Source organism: Apium graveolens, chromosome 6 (assembly GCF_009905375.1).
Source record: "Apium graveolens cultivar Ventura chromosome 6, ASM990537v1, whole genome shotgun sequence".
Lineage (NCBI taxonomy): Eukaryota > Viridiplantae > Streptophyta > Magnoliopsida > Apiales > Apiaceae > Apium > Apium graveolens.
This window is the reverse complement of record NC_133652.1, coordinates 134876033-134891876: the sequence shown is the minus strand read 5'-3', so window position 1 is coordinate 134891876 and position 15844 is coordinate 134876033. Positions and strand designations below refer to the sequence as shown.

Sequence of the window (15844 nt, the reverse complement as noted above, 5' to 3'; positions counted from 1 at the left end):
CATGTTTATGTGATAATGACTTGAATTTTGTGGTGAAAATTTGATAAAACTCTTTGCATGCTAAGTGATCATCTAGGTATCGCTTATTCTAGGCTTGCATGTCAATTTTATGATAGAATATATGTAGAAAATGTGTTGTTTTGGTTTGCAAAACCCGAAGACATGCATGCATGTGGATTTCTCTTAGAATGTTATAAGATTTTGATCATTTGGAAAGATTTTGTTAGTGAGCCTTAATTTCAGTAGGAATAAGGTGTTAATATTGTTTAATGCTCCTTGATGCATGGTAAAAATTTATGGTTATCTTTTATAAAAATGCATATCTTGTTGTTTCAAAAGCATGAGGATTTGTGATTTGTGAAGTATAGTTTCTTTTGTTTTGCCATAATTGTACCTTAGGTAAGGATGATCTCACCCAAGGTTATTTTGAGAATAAGGGAGTTAGTTCAGTAGATTACCATGTTTAAGTCTTTGTTTGAGTATTGGGTTGTTGGTGGTTGAGTTTGTCAAGTCAAAACCTTGGAGAAAGGAGAGTTATAGTTTCTGCAGAAAATCAGTTTAGAACCCTGAGGTTTAGAGTGAGTTTTGACTATGTCATTGATGTGCACTTTGAGGCCCAAGCCACCAGAAGTTAGTATTGGAAGTATATAAAAGGTTTTAGGTGTTGGTTGGAGGTTTGCATGTCATTTGGTTAGGTGCACAAGTAGAATAACAAAATCTGTCCAGCAGGGGACAGTTTTGTTGCAACTTAGAAATAGGGAGATTTGACCATGTCATGGGTAGGCCCTCATTAGGCCCTGTTGGGCCTTAGTTAGAGGGAGTGTCAGAGAAGTTTTTCCAATCATAGTTCATAGGATATGAGTTAGAACCATGTGTCACAAGTTAATTCAAGTTAGGGTGTTTTCTGCCCAGGAAAATAGGGGAACCTTGGACTTTTAGCTTAGGTCCAAGAAGGCCCAAGCCAGGCCCTTGAGCCACATCAAGTTTGTGAGATGCCCTTTGGTCAGAAGAGTCTTGTGTAAAATTTTTGAAGGAAAACTTGTAGTTTAAGAGTGTCTAATGCACTCAAGAAACCATAGTTGTCATTCTGAAATTTGCACCAGTGAGCACTTTCACTTATCACATAGTTTTAGAACACTTAGGAGTAAGTATTAGGTTGAACATTATAGTTGTAAGATGGTATAAGGTCAGTAGAGAAAAAGGCACAAGTGAGGGTCAATAGGTGTTGGATAATTTAGGAAAGGCACGTCAAGTTAGGAAGCCAAAATTAGAAGACTTTGTGTAGTTTAGCGACCAAATGACTTAAGTTGTGAGTCGAGATCATCCAAGCCTAGTGTTGCATTATGGTATATATGGTGTTATTTGGTATTAATATATGATATGAGAATATGTGGCTATGTGTGTACTTTTGTAATTTAAAAGTGAATACAAAATTAGGTGCATATAGGCCTAAGTGCCATCCGTGTTTAATTTCGAGTTGTAAATAGGTTAAGATGGTAAGAATATATTATAATGAGGATTATTATTTATGTATGATCTTGAGACGAGGGAAAACTTGCCATAAAGGTCGAGTGAAGCTCCAGTTGCTCCTACCAGTCAGACCAGACCAGCCTTTCTCAAGGCAAGTGATTCAACTTGACCTTCGTATTTACTGCTAATGGTTCATACATTGCTGCAACTATCCTGAGTCATGTTGTTATATTTGAATCAAGCGTATCTTATATTTATCTTTGAATCATATAGAAATGCCATGAACCCTCGAGTACGTATTGCAAGTAGTTCAAAAGTCTTATCATGACAGTATATTAAAGTAATTCGAATGCCATGATAAAATAAAGAGTTGTTATAGCACTCGGTTGATCCTCTTGATTACCATGCTAATGATTCCTAAGTAATGATATCTCATCCTGATACTTGAACCCATATAAAACCTTACCTTGATACCTGAAATCCAGATGTTTATCAAAGTTGTCCCTAATTGATTGATACCCCTCTTTCTTATCCTAAAGCTTGTCAATTCTGATATATCCTAAGCTAAAAATCATTTCTTCATACCTTAACACCCTTAGTATTTATGAAGCTTACATTCTTGATGATCCAGCACTTGAACCTTGATGAGAAACCATTGCTTTAAGCCCAATTTGGCACTTCCTTTCATGATATCCAATAGCCTCACTAAATTCCCTTGTCCAAACTTTAATACATGAAAACCATTCAGTTACCCTAATAGAGTTTAGTTTTGTGATTCATGGCCCTGAGAGTTAGTACCATTTTCCCTGTGTTTTGAGTTGATCTATAATCCCTTGATAAAGATGTTTACTGTAAAAAGAGATTTTATCATAATTTGGCATCAGTTTTTGAAATAAATAAAATGTGGGTTTTTCAGTCCCAAAGGGGGATAAATGTTGTCTTTGAATGATGGATCTGGACTGAGACGCGAGTCCTTTCCACACTTATATTAGGCTTAAAAGTTGCCTAGGGATTCCCATTAATGTTTTAGAACCCAGCGAGGTTCGGGATTACTTCGCGACTGATCACCGGCTGTAATCCGTAGCGTCATAAAATGATTTTGATTAAGATATAATTTTGAAATTGTTTTGATACAAGTAAATGATGCTATCACTCATAGTTTTACCCCTCGTTATCATTAGTTATGTCTTTCCATTGTCATTCTTTAATGAATATCTCGATTTATGTTTTGTATCGTATTGTTTAGCACTTGTTGAGCATTTGGCTCACTCCTTGCTTTACTCTAATATTACAGCTAGCAGCTATGTTTAGATTCAAGCAGACTGCCCATAAGACCTGTGATGCTGATGCTTATGTTCGAGCTCAGGTAGAATAAGTAATAATAGTTTGTACGAAGACTCGGTATTTAAAATCAGATGTAATAGTTGGTAGTGTTGGGCTGTTCCTAACCCTAAACTGTAAGATCTTGGAGTTGGTTGTGTTATCTCTTTTAAAATTTTGTAATAGCTATATTTAATTTGCTGTTTAAGTTGGGGGCGTGACAGGTTTTGGTATCAGAGCTACGGTTTAGAGTCCCTGGACAGCCCAAATAGGTTATAGGATATGTGTGTAGGTTATAGATAATATGCGAGAGATTAGGATAAGTAAATTTATTATTAATACTCCTCTTATTGGTGGTCAGCAAATGGCGCATTCCTCGTCATCCTCTGGTTCGGACGACACTATTGCTTTCACGGTGTATGCTGAGTTGAGGCGCGAGTTCGACATGCTTCAGGGCAAGTACGACCGAATGATAGACCGACTGAAGAACGTGTATCCGGACAACCAAAACTACGAAGGGAAGCCCAAGGAGCAGATGACTGCGAGACTTGAGACCTTGGTTCAGTACGTCAACACTAAGCTTGAGGAGATGCCAGCGCACCGGGACCGCACCAGCCAGTATGTCATTCAGATGGTGGCGGATGAGCTCCAGAGTATTGTGAAGACGCTTCGAGAGGAAAAGACTACCAAGCCCCGTTCAGATGGAGTGGAGCCTTAGTTCTTTCCATTTACCTTTCATGTTGTTGTACTATCAGACTCCGTAGAATCCCCAGTTATTTCCGTTATTTCCTTTAAATAAGCCTGTTATTCCTAGAATCAGACTTTGTCCTAATCCTATGTATTGTGACCTTTAAAATTTCAATAATTATGTTCTATTGTTCCATTTGCTCTCAACCATTATTTTACGTTTTTATATGCATCACCATATCTGCTTAATTTGGAAACTTGACCCCATATGTAAATAAGAATGCCATGCGATACCCTCAAATCATTTTATCATTCATATCTGTTTTGACACAACTCTTATTTCAGGATCATGCCTCCCAAAAAGAAGAACCCAACAACCACATCCACCACAGACCCAAACATTCTTCGACTACTGGAAACTTTGCAACAGCAGACCAATGCTATAGCTCAACAACAACTAACTCTTCAACAACGAATTGAAAACCAAGATAACCGTGAGCCACACCAACCACCTGAACCACCAGTACCACCTAGACAAATTGTCACTTTCAAAGCTTTTCAGAATGTGAATCCACCTGCATTTCATGATACCACTGATCCAGTGATAGCTAACACATGGATCAAGGAGATGGAAAGGGCTTTTGAGTTGGTACAGTTAGGAGACGATCAGAAGACGCCGTATGCTACTTACTTCTTGAAGGGAGAAGTCACCTATTGGTGGGAATCAGTAAAAGCTATGGAAGTCACTCAGCAGGTTTCTTGGGAGAGATTTAAGAAGTTATTTCTGGACAAGTATTACCCTAAGTACATGCAGGATCAGATGGAGCTAAAATTTCTTGAGTTCAAGCAAGGGAACATGACTGTATTGGAGTATGAGAAGAAGTTCACTGAGTTGTCAAGGTTTGTGACAAAGTATACCAGCACTGAGGAGGAAAAAGCAAAGAAATTTCAACAAGGATTGGAGCCTTGGATCAGAGATAGAGTGGCTATGTTTGAGCCTGATACTTATGTGGGAGTAGTACAGAAAGCTGCTCTGATTGAGAATAATGGGATGCAGTCAAGGAAAGAGAGGGATAACAAGAAGAGGAAGGTTCCATTTTATGGAGAAAAGTCTGAAGCAGGAAGTTCACAAGATCGGAATGTAAAGAGGATTGGTTTCCAGAAGGGCGGAAATTTTCAAAAGAAAGGAAATTTGGGTAAAAGGCAAGAATCGAAGGGGAACAATCAGGCAAGCCAAGGGCAAGTTGGAGAAAACATGTTTCGAAGACTGGAATGCAAGCATTGTGGAAGAAGGCACCCTGGAGTATGTAATAAGCTGAGCATGACATGTTATAGGTGCAATCAGAAGGGACATTTGGCAAATGAGTGCAAGATACTGAAGCCAGGAGTTACGTGTTATAAGTGTGGGAAGACTGGACACATAGCTAGGGAGTGCAAGGCAACCGGACCAGTCAAAGCTTTAATGAATGTGGCAAGTACCAGCGCAAGCATGCCAGCCGAGGTATTGGCATTACCTCCACCACCTACACCAACCCCGCAAGCAACAGCAAGGACATTTGATTTGAAGATGAAGGATGCTGTTCAGAATTCTGAGGTGAAAGCAGGTACACTTTTACTCAATAATGTCAAAGCTAAAGTATTGATTGATTCGGGAGCAACAAGATCTTTCATATCAGAAACTTTTGTTGATAAGCTCCAATGTGATAAAATGATTATGAGTGAGGTAGTAAATGTGGTAATTGCAAACCAAGAGAAGATTCCTGTGAATCAATTTTGTCCGAAGTGTGAGATTGATATTTCGGGGTATAAGTTTTCAGCCGACTTGATACTCTTCAAGTTGGGAGAGTTTGATATAATTTTAGGTATGGATTGGTTAGGAGAGAATAACGCCCAGATTAATTGTAAGACCAAGAAAGTGTATTTAAAGACAAAGAGTGGAGAGAAGGTAGTATTTAAGGGGCAGAGGCAAGAGCAACTATTTCTTACAATTGTTCAGGCTAAGAAGCTACTTAGAAAAGGTTGTGAGTCGTTCCTAGTTTATGTAGTGGATTCAGAAAAAGGCAGCCCCCGCCTGGAAGATATCCCTGTAGTTAACGAGTTTCCAGATGTGTTTCCCGACGAACTACCAGGCTTACCACCAGATCGACAAATCGAGTTCGAGATCAACCTTGCTCCAGACACGTAACCAGTTTCAAAGGCCCCATATAGGATGGCACCAGCAGAAATGAAAGAGTTGGCAAGCCAGTTACAAGAATTGTTGGATAAGGGACTGATACGGCCATGTACGTCACCATGGGGAGCACCTATTCTGTTTGTAAAAAAGAAAGATGGGTGTATGCGACTATGTATAGACTATCGGGAGTTGAATAAGGTAACGATCAAGAACCTCTACCCGCTACCAAGAATAGATGACCTTTTTGACCAGTTGAAGGGAGCAAAATGCTTTTCAAAGATTGACTTGAGATCGGGATACCATCAATTAAAGATCAAAGAAGAAGATATTCCCAAGACCGCATTCAGGACCAGATATGGGCATTATGAATTCCTAGTAATGCCGTTTGGACTGACCAATGCTCCGGCCGCATTTATGGATCTGATGAATCGAGTATTTAAGAAGTATTTGGACAAATTTGTCGTGGTATTCATTGATGACATCCTTATTTATTCTAAGTCAGGAGAAGAACATAAGCAGCACCTCTGGATAGCATTGGAGATACTTCGGCAAGAGAAGTTGTATGCCAAGTTCACCAAATGTGAGTTTTGGTTAAAGGAAGTTCAATTTTTGGGGCATGTCATTGGAAATGAGGGAGTTAAAGTGGATCCGGCAAAGATTGAGGCAGTTATGAGTTGGGAGAGGCCAAAGACTCCTACGGAAGTGCGAAGTTTTCTAGGATTGGCAGGATACTACAGAAGGTTTGTCAAGGATTTTTCGAAAATCGCCACGCCATTGACCAAGTTAACCAGAAAGAATCAAAAGTTTGAATGGAGTGCAGAATGTGAGGATAGCTTTCAAGAGTTGAAGCAGAAGTTGGTAACAGCTCCGGTGTTGGTACTTCCAGACGATCAAGGGAACTTTGTGATATTCAGCGATGCTTCACATAAGGGATTGGGCTGTGTGTTAATGCAACACAGTAAGGTGATCGCGTATGCGTCAAGACAGTTAAAACCGCATGAGTTGAAGTACCACACGCATGACTTGGAACTAGCCGCCATAGTGTTCGCACTTAAGATTTGGAGACATTACCTCTACGGAGAGAAGTGTGAAATCTACACAGATCACAAGAGTTTAAAGTACATTTTCACTCAGAGGGAGCTCAATATGAGGCAGAGGAGATGGCTGGAATTGATCAAGGACTATGATTGCTCGATAAATTACCATCCTGGAAAGGCGAATGTTGTGGCCGATGCTCTGAGTAGGAAGGAGAGACTGAATATGATGATAACATCAAAAGAGTTATCTGAAGAAATCAAGAGATTTGAATTGGAACTTTGTGCTTGCAGAAAAGTTGAGGAAGTTCGTGTAATGACTTTTCAGCCAACATTGGTGGAAAAGATAAAGAAATGTCAAGAAGAAGTAATGGAGAAAGAGCAGAATCAGTTATCTGGAGAGGAGATTAATACTCAAAGGGATGAGCAAGGGATACTAAGGTTTTCATCCAGAATATGGATTCCTCATGTACCTGGATTAAAGAATGAGATCCTCCATGAAGCCCACAATTCGAAATTTTCAATCCACCCGGGAAGTACCAAGATGTATCGAGACTTAAAGAAGAACTTTTGGTGGCCAAATTTGAAGCAAGACATGGCAGAATGGGTTGCGAAGTGTTATACTTGTCAGAAAGGTGAAGGCAGAACATCAACGACCAAGCGGATTAATTCAGCCCCTAAAGATTCCAGAATGGAAATGGGAAAATATCACTATGGACTTTATAGTAGGACTACCGTGAACGAAATCTGGGCATGACGCAATATGGGTTATAATTGATCGTCTTACGAAGTCGGCGCATTTCCTTCCAATAAATGAGAAGTCGTCATTGGACAAATTGGTTCATCTGTATGTGCGCGAAATCGTACTAAGGCATGGTGTACCCGTATCAATAGTTTCAGACTGAGATCCCCGATTTAACTCGAGATTCTGGAAGCAATTTCAGGAATGTCTTGGCACGAAGTTGAATATGAGCACGGCGTACCACCCGTAGACTGATGGTCAGAGCGAAAGGACAATTCAAACGATCGAAGACATGTTGCGCAGTTGTGCAATCGATTTTGCAGGAAGTTGGGACGATCACTTGCCGTTGATTGAATTCTCTTACAACAACAGCTATCATTCCAGTATCGGCATGCCACCATACGAAGCTTTGTACGGGCGAAAATGTAGATCACCAACAAGTTGGGATGAAGTAGGAGAAGTAAGAATTCTCGGCTCGGAATTGGTACAACAGTTGCATGACTCGGTCAAGCTAGTTCAGAAAAGGTTGCTTGTTGCTCAAGATAGACAGAGGAAGTATGCGGATCCAGCGCGTAAGGATGTTCGATACCAAGTTGGTGAAGCTGTGTTGCTGAAGGTGTCACCTAGAAAAGGGTTGTTTAGATTTGGCAAGAAAGGGAAGTTAGCACCTAGATACATAGGTCCTTTTGAGATATTGAGTCAAGTGGGAAATGTGGCCTATAAGTTGGCCTTACCACCTCAGTATCAGCATGTGCATAATGTGTTCCATGTGTCGTTGCTTAAGAAGTACAATCCTGACGCTAGCCATGTGATAGAATATGAACCTGTAGAAATTCAGGCAGACCTGTCATTTGTGGAGCAACCTGTCAAAATACTCGACTGGCAAGTAGAGAGCCTTAGAAATAAGTCAGTAAAGTTAGTACAAGTGCTTTGGAGGAACCCTAAGGTCGAAGAATCGACTTGGGAGTTAGAGTCTGATATGCGTTCCCAGTATCCTCATCTGTTCTCTTAGATTCTGGGGACAGAATCCCTTAAGGGGGAGAGGATGTTACAACCGGTATTTTCGTGTAATATTAATTGTGGATTTGGTATAATATTAAAGCCGAATGAAAATATATTCAATGATTGTACGTTTGTGTGAGTGAAAATTTCTGCATTATAATTTGCTTTATGTAGTATATGATTTTTCAAAGCAAGAATTTATTTAATTGCTTTATTTTTGATTTTTAAGGAATATTCTAAGCCTTGGAAATTTTTTCTTTTAAAAGGTATTTTGTTCACAAATTTTGAAAATGATTTTATAAAGTCTCTAAAAATCCAAGTTATTTTATGATATAAATTTTATAATTTTTGAACTTGTGTTTTATTTTATAAAAATAAATCTTTATAAATATAATTAGCAAATTACATAGTTATCCTTGCATGCAAATTCCTTCCATACATTCCAAAAGGGCTAAAGAGTCAATAACCACCCCACTAACTCTTATTTCCTAGCCAAATACCTTCTTTACCCTTGCATGCAAATTGAACCAAGTTCAAGTACGTGGAAGGCTAATCATGTCAATTCCTAATTCCACTCACTTTTTCCAATACAAAAACCATAAAACAAGCAAAGACATGATCATTTTCACTCATCACCCATACCTCACTCTCTCCTCCCTCCTCCTCCCTCACTCTCGGCCCTCCCTCTCTCACTCTCGGGTTTAGCCGAGAACCACCCCCTCCCCATTTTTCTTCATTCCTCAACCAAGCTTCCACTCTTTACACAAGTAAATGTTACATCCCATACCATGATCACTCATATTTCAAAGAGTTTTGAGTAGAAAGTTTAAGTTTAAAGGTTGCATGTAAAGGTTTTAGTTGAAACTCAAAGTACAACCTTAATTCTTGTGAGTTTAGGATTGTTTTTGAGAGGACTACAAGGAATGGAGAAGTGCCAAGTCTTGAGAGGGAAACTCTTGATGATTAAATGGCCATTCCCATCCATTTCATTCGGTCATGACCATATGGGAGCCGAATGAATGGTCCTTAAGACTATTCTTGTTGCTTAAATCAATTTTTGCATGTTTATATGATAATGACTTGAATTTTGTGGTGAAAATTTGATAAAACTCTTTGCATGCTAAGTGATCATCTAGGTATAGCTTATGCTAGGCTTGCATGTCAATTTTATGATAGAATATATGTAGAAAATGTGTTGTTTTGGTTTGCAAAACCCGAAGACATGCATGCATGTGGATTTCTCTTAGAATGTTATAAGATTTTGATCATTTGGAAAGATTTTGTTAGTGACCCTTAATTTCAGTAGGAATAAGGTGTTAATATTGTTTAATGCTCCTTGATGCATGGTAAAAATTCGTGGTTATCTTTTATAAAAATGCATATCTTGTTGTTTCAAAAGCATGAGGATTTGTGATTTGTGAAGTATAGTTTCTTTTGTTTTGCCATAATTGTACCTTAGGTAAGGATGATCTCACCCAAGGTTATTTTGAGAATAAGGGAGTTAGTTCATTAGATTACCATATTTAAGTCTTGGTTTGAGTATTGGGTTGTTGGTGGTTGAGTTTGTCAAGTCAAAACCTTGGAGAAAGGAGAGTTATAGTTTCTGCAGAAAATCAGTTTAGAACCCTGAGGTTTAGAGTGAGTTTTGACCATGTCATTGATGTGTACTTTGAGGCCCAAGCCACCAGAAGTTAGTATTGGGAGTATATAAAAGGTTTTAGGTGTTGGTTGGAGATTTGCATATCATTTGGTTAGGTGCACAAGTAGAATAACAAAATCTGTCCAGTAGGGGACAGTTTTGTTGCAACTTAGAAATAGGGAGATTTGACCATGTTATGGGTAGGCCCTCATTAGGCCCTGTTGGGCCTTAGTTAGAGGGAGTGTCAGAGAAGTTTTTCCAATCATAGTTCATAGGATATGAGTTAGAACCATGTGTCACAAGTTAATTCAAGTTAGGGTGTTTTCTGCCCAGGAAAACAGGGGAACCTTGGACTTTTAGCTTAGGCCCAAGAAGGCCCAAGCCACGCCCTTGAGCCACATCAAGTTTGTGAGATGCCCTTAGGTCAGGAGAGTCTTATGTAAAAGTTTTGAAGGAAAAATTGTAGTTTAAGAGTGTCTAATGCACTCAAGAAACCATAGTTGTCATTCTGAAATTTGCACCAGTGAGCACTTTCACTTATCACATAGTTTTAGAATACTTAGGAGTAAGTATTAGGTCGACCACCATAGTTGTAAGATGGAATAAGGTCAGTAGAGCAAAAGGCACAAGTGAGGGTCAATATGTGTTGGATAATTTAGGAAAGGCACGTCAAGTTAGGAAGCCAAAATTAGAAGACTTTGTCTAGTTTAGCGACCAAGTGACTTAAGTTGTGAGTCGAGATCATCCAAGCCTAGTGTTGCATTATGGTATATATGGTGTTATTTGGTATTAATATATGATATGAGAATATGTGGCTATGTGTGTAATTTTGTAATTTAAAAGTGAATACAAAATTAGGTGCATATAGGCCTAAGTGCCATCCGTGTTTAATTTTGAGTTGTAAATAGGTTAAGATGGTAAGAATATATTATAATGAGGATTATTATTTATGTAGGATCTCGAGATGAGGGAAAACTTGCCATAAAGGTTGAGTGAAGCTCCAGTTGCTCCTACCAGTCAGACCAGACCAGCCTTTCTCAAGGCAAGTGATTCAACTTGACCTTCATATTTACTGCTAATGGTCCATACATTGCTGCAACTATCCTGAGTCATGTTGTTATATTTGAATCAAGCGTATCTTATGTTTATCTTTGAATCATATAGAAATTCCATGAACCCTCAAGTACGTATTGCAAGTAGTTCAAAAGTCTTATCATGACAGTATATTAAAGTAATTCGAATGCCATGATAAAATAAAGAGTTGTTATAGCACTCGGTTGATCCTCTTGATTACCATGCTAATGATTCCTAAGTAATGATATCTCATCCTGATACTTGAACCCATATAAAACCTTACCTTGATACCTGAAAGCCAGATGTTTATCAAAGTTGTCCCTAATTGATTGATACCCCTCTTTCTTATCCTAAAGCTTGTCAATTCTGATATATCCTGAGCTAAAAATCATTTCTTCATACCATAACACCCTTAGTATTCATGAAGCTTACATTCTTGATGATCCAGCACTTGAACCTTGATGAGAAACCATTGCTTTAAGCCCAATTTGGCACTTCCTTTCATGATATCCTATAGCCTCACTAAATTCCCTTGTCCAAACTTTGATACATGAAAACCATTCAGTTACCCTAATAGAGTTTAGTTTTGTGATTCATGGCTCTGAGAGTTAGTACCATTTTTCCCCGTGTTTCGAGTTGATCTATAATCCTTTGATAAAGATGTTTACTATAAAAAGAGATTTTATCATAATTCGGCATCAGTTTTTGAAAGAAATAAAATGTGGGTTTTTCAGTCCCAAAGGGGGATAAATGTTTTCTTTGAATGGTGGATCTGGACTGAGACGTGAGTCCTATCCACACTTATATTAGGCTTAAAAGTTGCCTAGGGATTCCCATTAATGTTTTAGAACCCAGCGAGGTTCAGGATTACTTCGCGGCTGATCACCGGCTGTAATCCGTAGCGTCATAAAATGATTTTGATTAAGATATGATTTTGAAATTGTTTTGATACAAGCAAATGATGCTATCACTCATAGTTTTACCCCTCGTTATCATTAGTTATGTCTTTTCATTGTCATTCTTTAATGAATATCTCGATTTATGTTTTGTATCGTATTGTTTAGCACTTGTTGAGCATTTGGCTCACTCCTTGCTCTACCCTGATATTACAGCTAGCAGCTATGGTTAGATTCAAGCAGACTGCCCGTAAGACCTGTGATGCTGATGCTTATGTTCGAGCTCAGGTAGAATAAGTAATAATAGTTTGTGCGAGGACTCGGTATTTAAAATCAGATGTAATAGTTGGTAGTGTTGGGCTGTTCCAAACCCTAAACTGTAAGATCTTGGAGTTGGTTTGGTTATCTCTTTTAAAATTTTGTAATAGCTATATTTAATTTGCTGTTTAAGTTGGGGGCGTGACACAAAGTAGATGCATCACCTAAAAACACATACCTCAAATGTTCAGGTAAAGGCTTAAGCTCAAGAGTAGGAGCTTCCTCAATAGATGGAATGAGGCGTTTAAGAGCTTTGTTCAATTCCTCCATTCCAAGAGATTCAAAAGGCATATCAATCTTCCTCTTCCAGGGAGAAGCATTCAGATATTGCAAGTGCTCATCACCTTCGTCATCTTCACTATTTGAATTCGCCAATAAGGCCTTCTCTAAGGCGTCGGACCTTAGCAATCGATCAAGTTCAGAATTAACCACAACATCGACCATTTCCACCTTAAAAAACTCCTCATTTTCTGTAGGAAATTTCATAGCATTGAACACATTAAAAGTTACATTCTGATCCGGTACTTGCATTTTAAACTCACCCTTCTGCACATCTATCAAGGTTCGGCCAGCCGCTAAGAAAGGTCTTCCCAAGATTATGGGAATCTTCGTATCCTCCTCAAAATCAAGAATTACGAAATCAGCAGGGAAGATGAGTTTATCAACCTTGACCAAGACATCCTCCACAATACCTCGCGGATATGTAATAGAACGGTCGGCCAACTGCAAAGTCATATAAATTGGTTTTGGATCAGGCAGATTCAACTTCTTGAAGATTGACAAAGGCATCAAATTGATGCTAGCTCCCAAATCACATAAGCATCTGTCAAAAGACACTTTTCCAATAGTGCATGGAATAGTGAAGCTTAATGGATCTTTAAGCTTCAAAGGAAACTTCTGTTGCAGCACAATACTGCATTCCTCCGTTAGAGCGACAGTCTCAAAATCATCTAGCTTCACTTTCCGAGAGAGAATACCTTTCATAAACCTTGCGTAACTAGGCATCTGCTCAAGAGCCTCAGCGAAAGGTATGTTAATGTGAAGATTCTTGAACACCTCCAGAAACTTCTCAAATTGCTTATCTAGCTTCTCCTTCTGCAGCCGCTTAGGAAAAGGCGGTGGAGGATAGATCTGTTTCTCCCCTGTATTACCCTCAAGAGGAGTGTGCTCAACAGTAGTCTTCCTTGGTTCCACTTCTGCTTCCTGCTGCTCTACTTCTTCTTCTTCTTCAGCTCCAGCTTCTTCATTCGAAACTTGAGTTTGTTCGGGATTCGCAACCTTTCCAGACCTCAAAGTAATTGTCTTCACCTGCTCATTAGCTTCCCTATTTCCTGGCACTTCAGTGTCAATTGGTAATGTACCAGGTTGACGATTTAGCAAGGCATTGGCAATTTGTTCAATTTGATTTTCCAAGGTCTTAATAGAAACAGCTTGGCTCTTGCACATAAGCATCAACTCATCTAATTCAGATTTTTCATTAGCTTATTGTAACTGGAGTTGCTGTCTTGGTACATATTGCAGTTGCTGAAAACCAGGGGGTTGTACTGCTTAGCTGGATACTGCTGATAAGGATGTTGAACCGCGTTCTGAGCATTGCCCCAGCTGAAATTAGGATGATTGCGGTTGTTAGGATGATAGGTGGCTGACATAGGTTGCTGCGATCACTGAAAGTTGCTCACGAACTGAGATGATTCACTAGAAATAGCACATTAATCAGTCTCATGGGCACCTGCACAAAGCTCACAAACACTAGTGATTTGATTAACTCCATAATTGGCCAAAATGTCCACCTTCATCGTCAAAGCCTTAAGTTGGGCAGCTATAACAGTTGCTGCATCCAACTCCAGAATTCCTGCTACTTTTTCCTGAGTCAGTCTCTGGGAAGGATTCTGGTATTCATTAGCAACCATCAGTTCAATCAATTCATAAGCTTCATCGTAGCTCTTAGCCCACAAGGCTCCTCCTGATACTGCATTGAGCATGGGTCTAGAAGTAGCACCCAATCCATTGTAGAAACAGTTTATAATCATCCAATCAAGCATGCCATGGTGTGGGCACTTCCTTAGAATCTCCTTATATCGATCCCAAGCCTCACACAGAGATTCTCCAGTTTGCTGAGCAAACTGAGTTAGAGCATTCCTGATTGCAGCGGTCTTCGCTATAGGTAATAATTTAGTGAGAAATTTTTGAGCAATATCTTCCCATGTGGTGATAGACCCTGGTGGTAGAGAATGTAACCAACACTTGGCTTTGTCCCTTAGAGAGAATGGGAATAGTCGATGCTTGATAGCATCTTTAGTCATACCATTAAACTTGAAAGTGTCGCAGATCTCGATGAAATCCCTGATGTGCATGTTGGGGTCTTTAGTAGGAGAACCCCCCAACTGAACTGAGTTATAATTCATCTGAATCGTGCTTGACTTAATATCATTGATCTTAGGCTGGGAGTAGTCCATCAAAGCCTTAGGAATTTCTGCTTGATCTCCCATCACTACTAAAGCTGGTTCCTCAATTTTCTCTTCTTCTTCTACCTTCTCTTCATCCTCAAAAACTTCCCTTCAAACCACTACAACTTCTTCCTCGGCTTTATCCAGAGTTCTCTTACGAGACCGCGAACGCGTATGCATACACGCTCGCTAGAGTACCTGAAATAAGACAAAAAAACAGATAAGTAACAATGTCTGAGTCAATGAACTTTAAAGATCAATGATGACAAACACATAAACAAAAAATTAACACTGTAGTCCCCGACAGCAGCGCCAAAAAATTGTTAGTCGCCAAACACGCACTAATAATACACACAAGTATACGCGTTCACAAGTAATATAGAATTATTTCTAGTTCGTTCCCACAGAGACTGACTTTGGTTAACTAATTAATTTATGCACTTATGCACCGATGATATGGTTATTATTCAATGCTAAGACTATAACAAATTGGGTTTTTGATTATAACTAAGAATTAAACCAACAATTATAACTAAGAGAATAAGAATGATTGAATTAATATATATAACAAACATGGGATTCTAACTTCATTAAGTACTTCATTCAATAGCCTTTTCGTTCTTAACCTTATCATGTAATGGTGATGACACTAATCAGATAACATGAAACTGATAAACGCCAACTTTCGTTGCACGAATACCATACTACTAGACATCTACAAAATAGATAGAAACTGAATAGACACCAATTATATTTAGACCCTATATGTCTATAGAATTTGACAACATAACGGTTTAATGCATAAGTTATGTATCATGATTACATAGAGAAAGTAAGATGGTTAAAATTACCTACAAATCATGCATAACAATAACACATGAACCTATACTAGCATGATAAGTTCTAAATCCTTAAATTCACAGTCGCTTCATTAAGAATTAACACACTATCTTATAAGTTCGCGACGCTCATAAGACGAATAAGTACAACCAATACTAGGTTATCATATAATATCGAAACAAATTAACTAAAGAAATCCATA

General features: G+C 38.8%; 1 non-coding gene across 1 annotated transcript; it reads left to right on the top strand.

The window, feature by feature from the left end:
- Positions 1–14395: 14395 nt before the first annotated feature.
- On the top strand, positions 14396–14502 carry LOC141669974 (small nucleolar RNA R71). Its single transcript, XR_012554226.1, has one exon. It is a non-coding gene; the product is annotated as a small nucleolar RNA R71 (small nucleolar RNA).
- The last annotated feature ends 1342 nt before the right edge of the window (positions 14503–15844 follow it).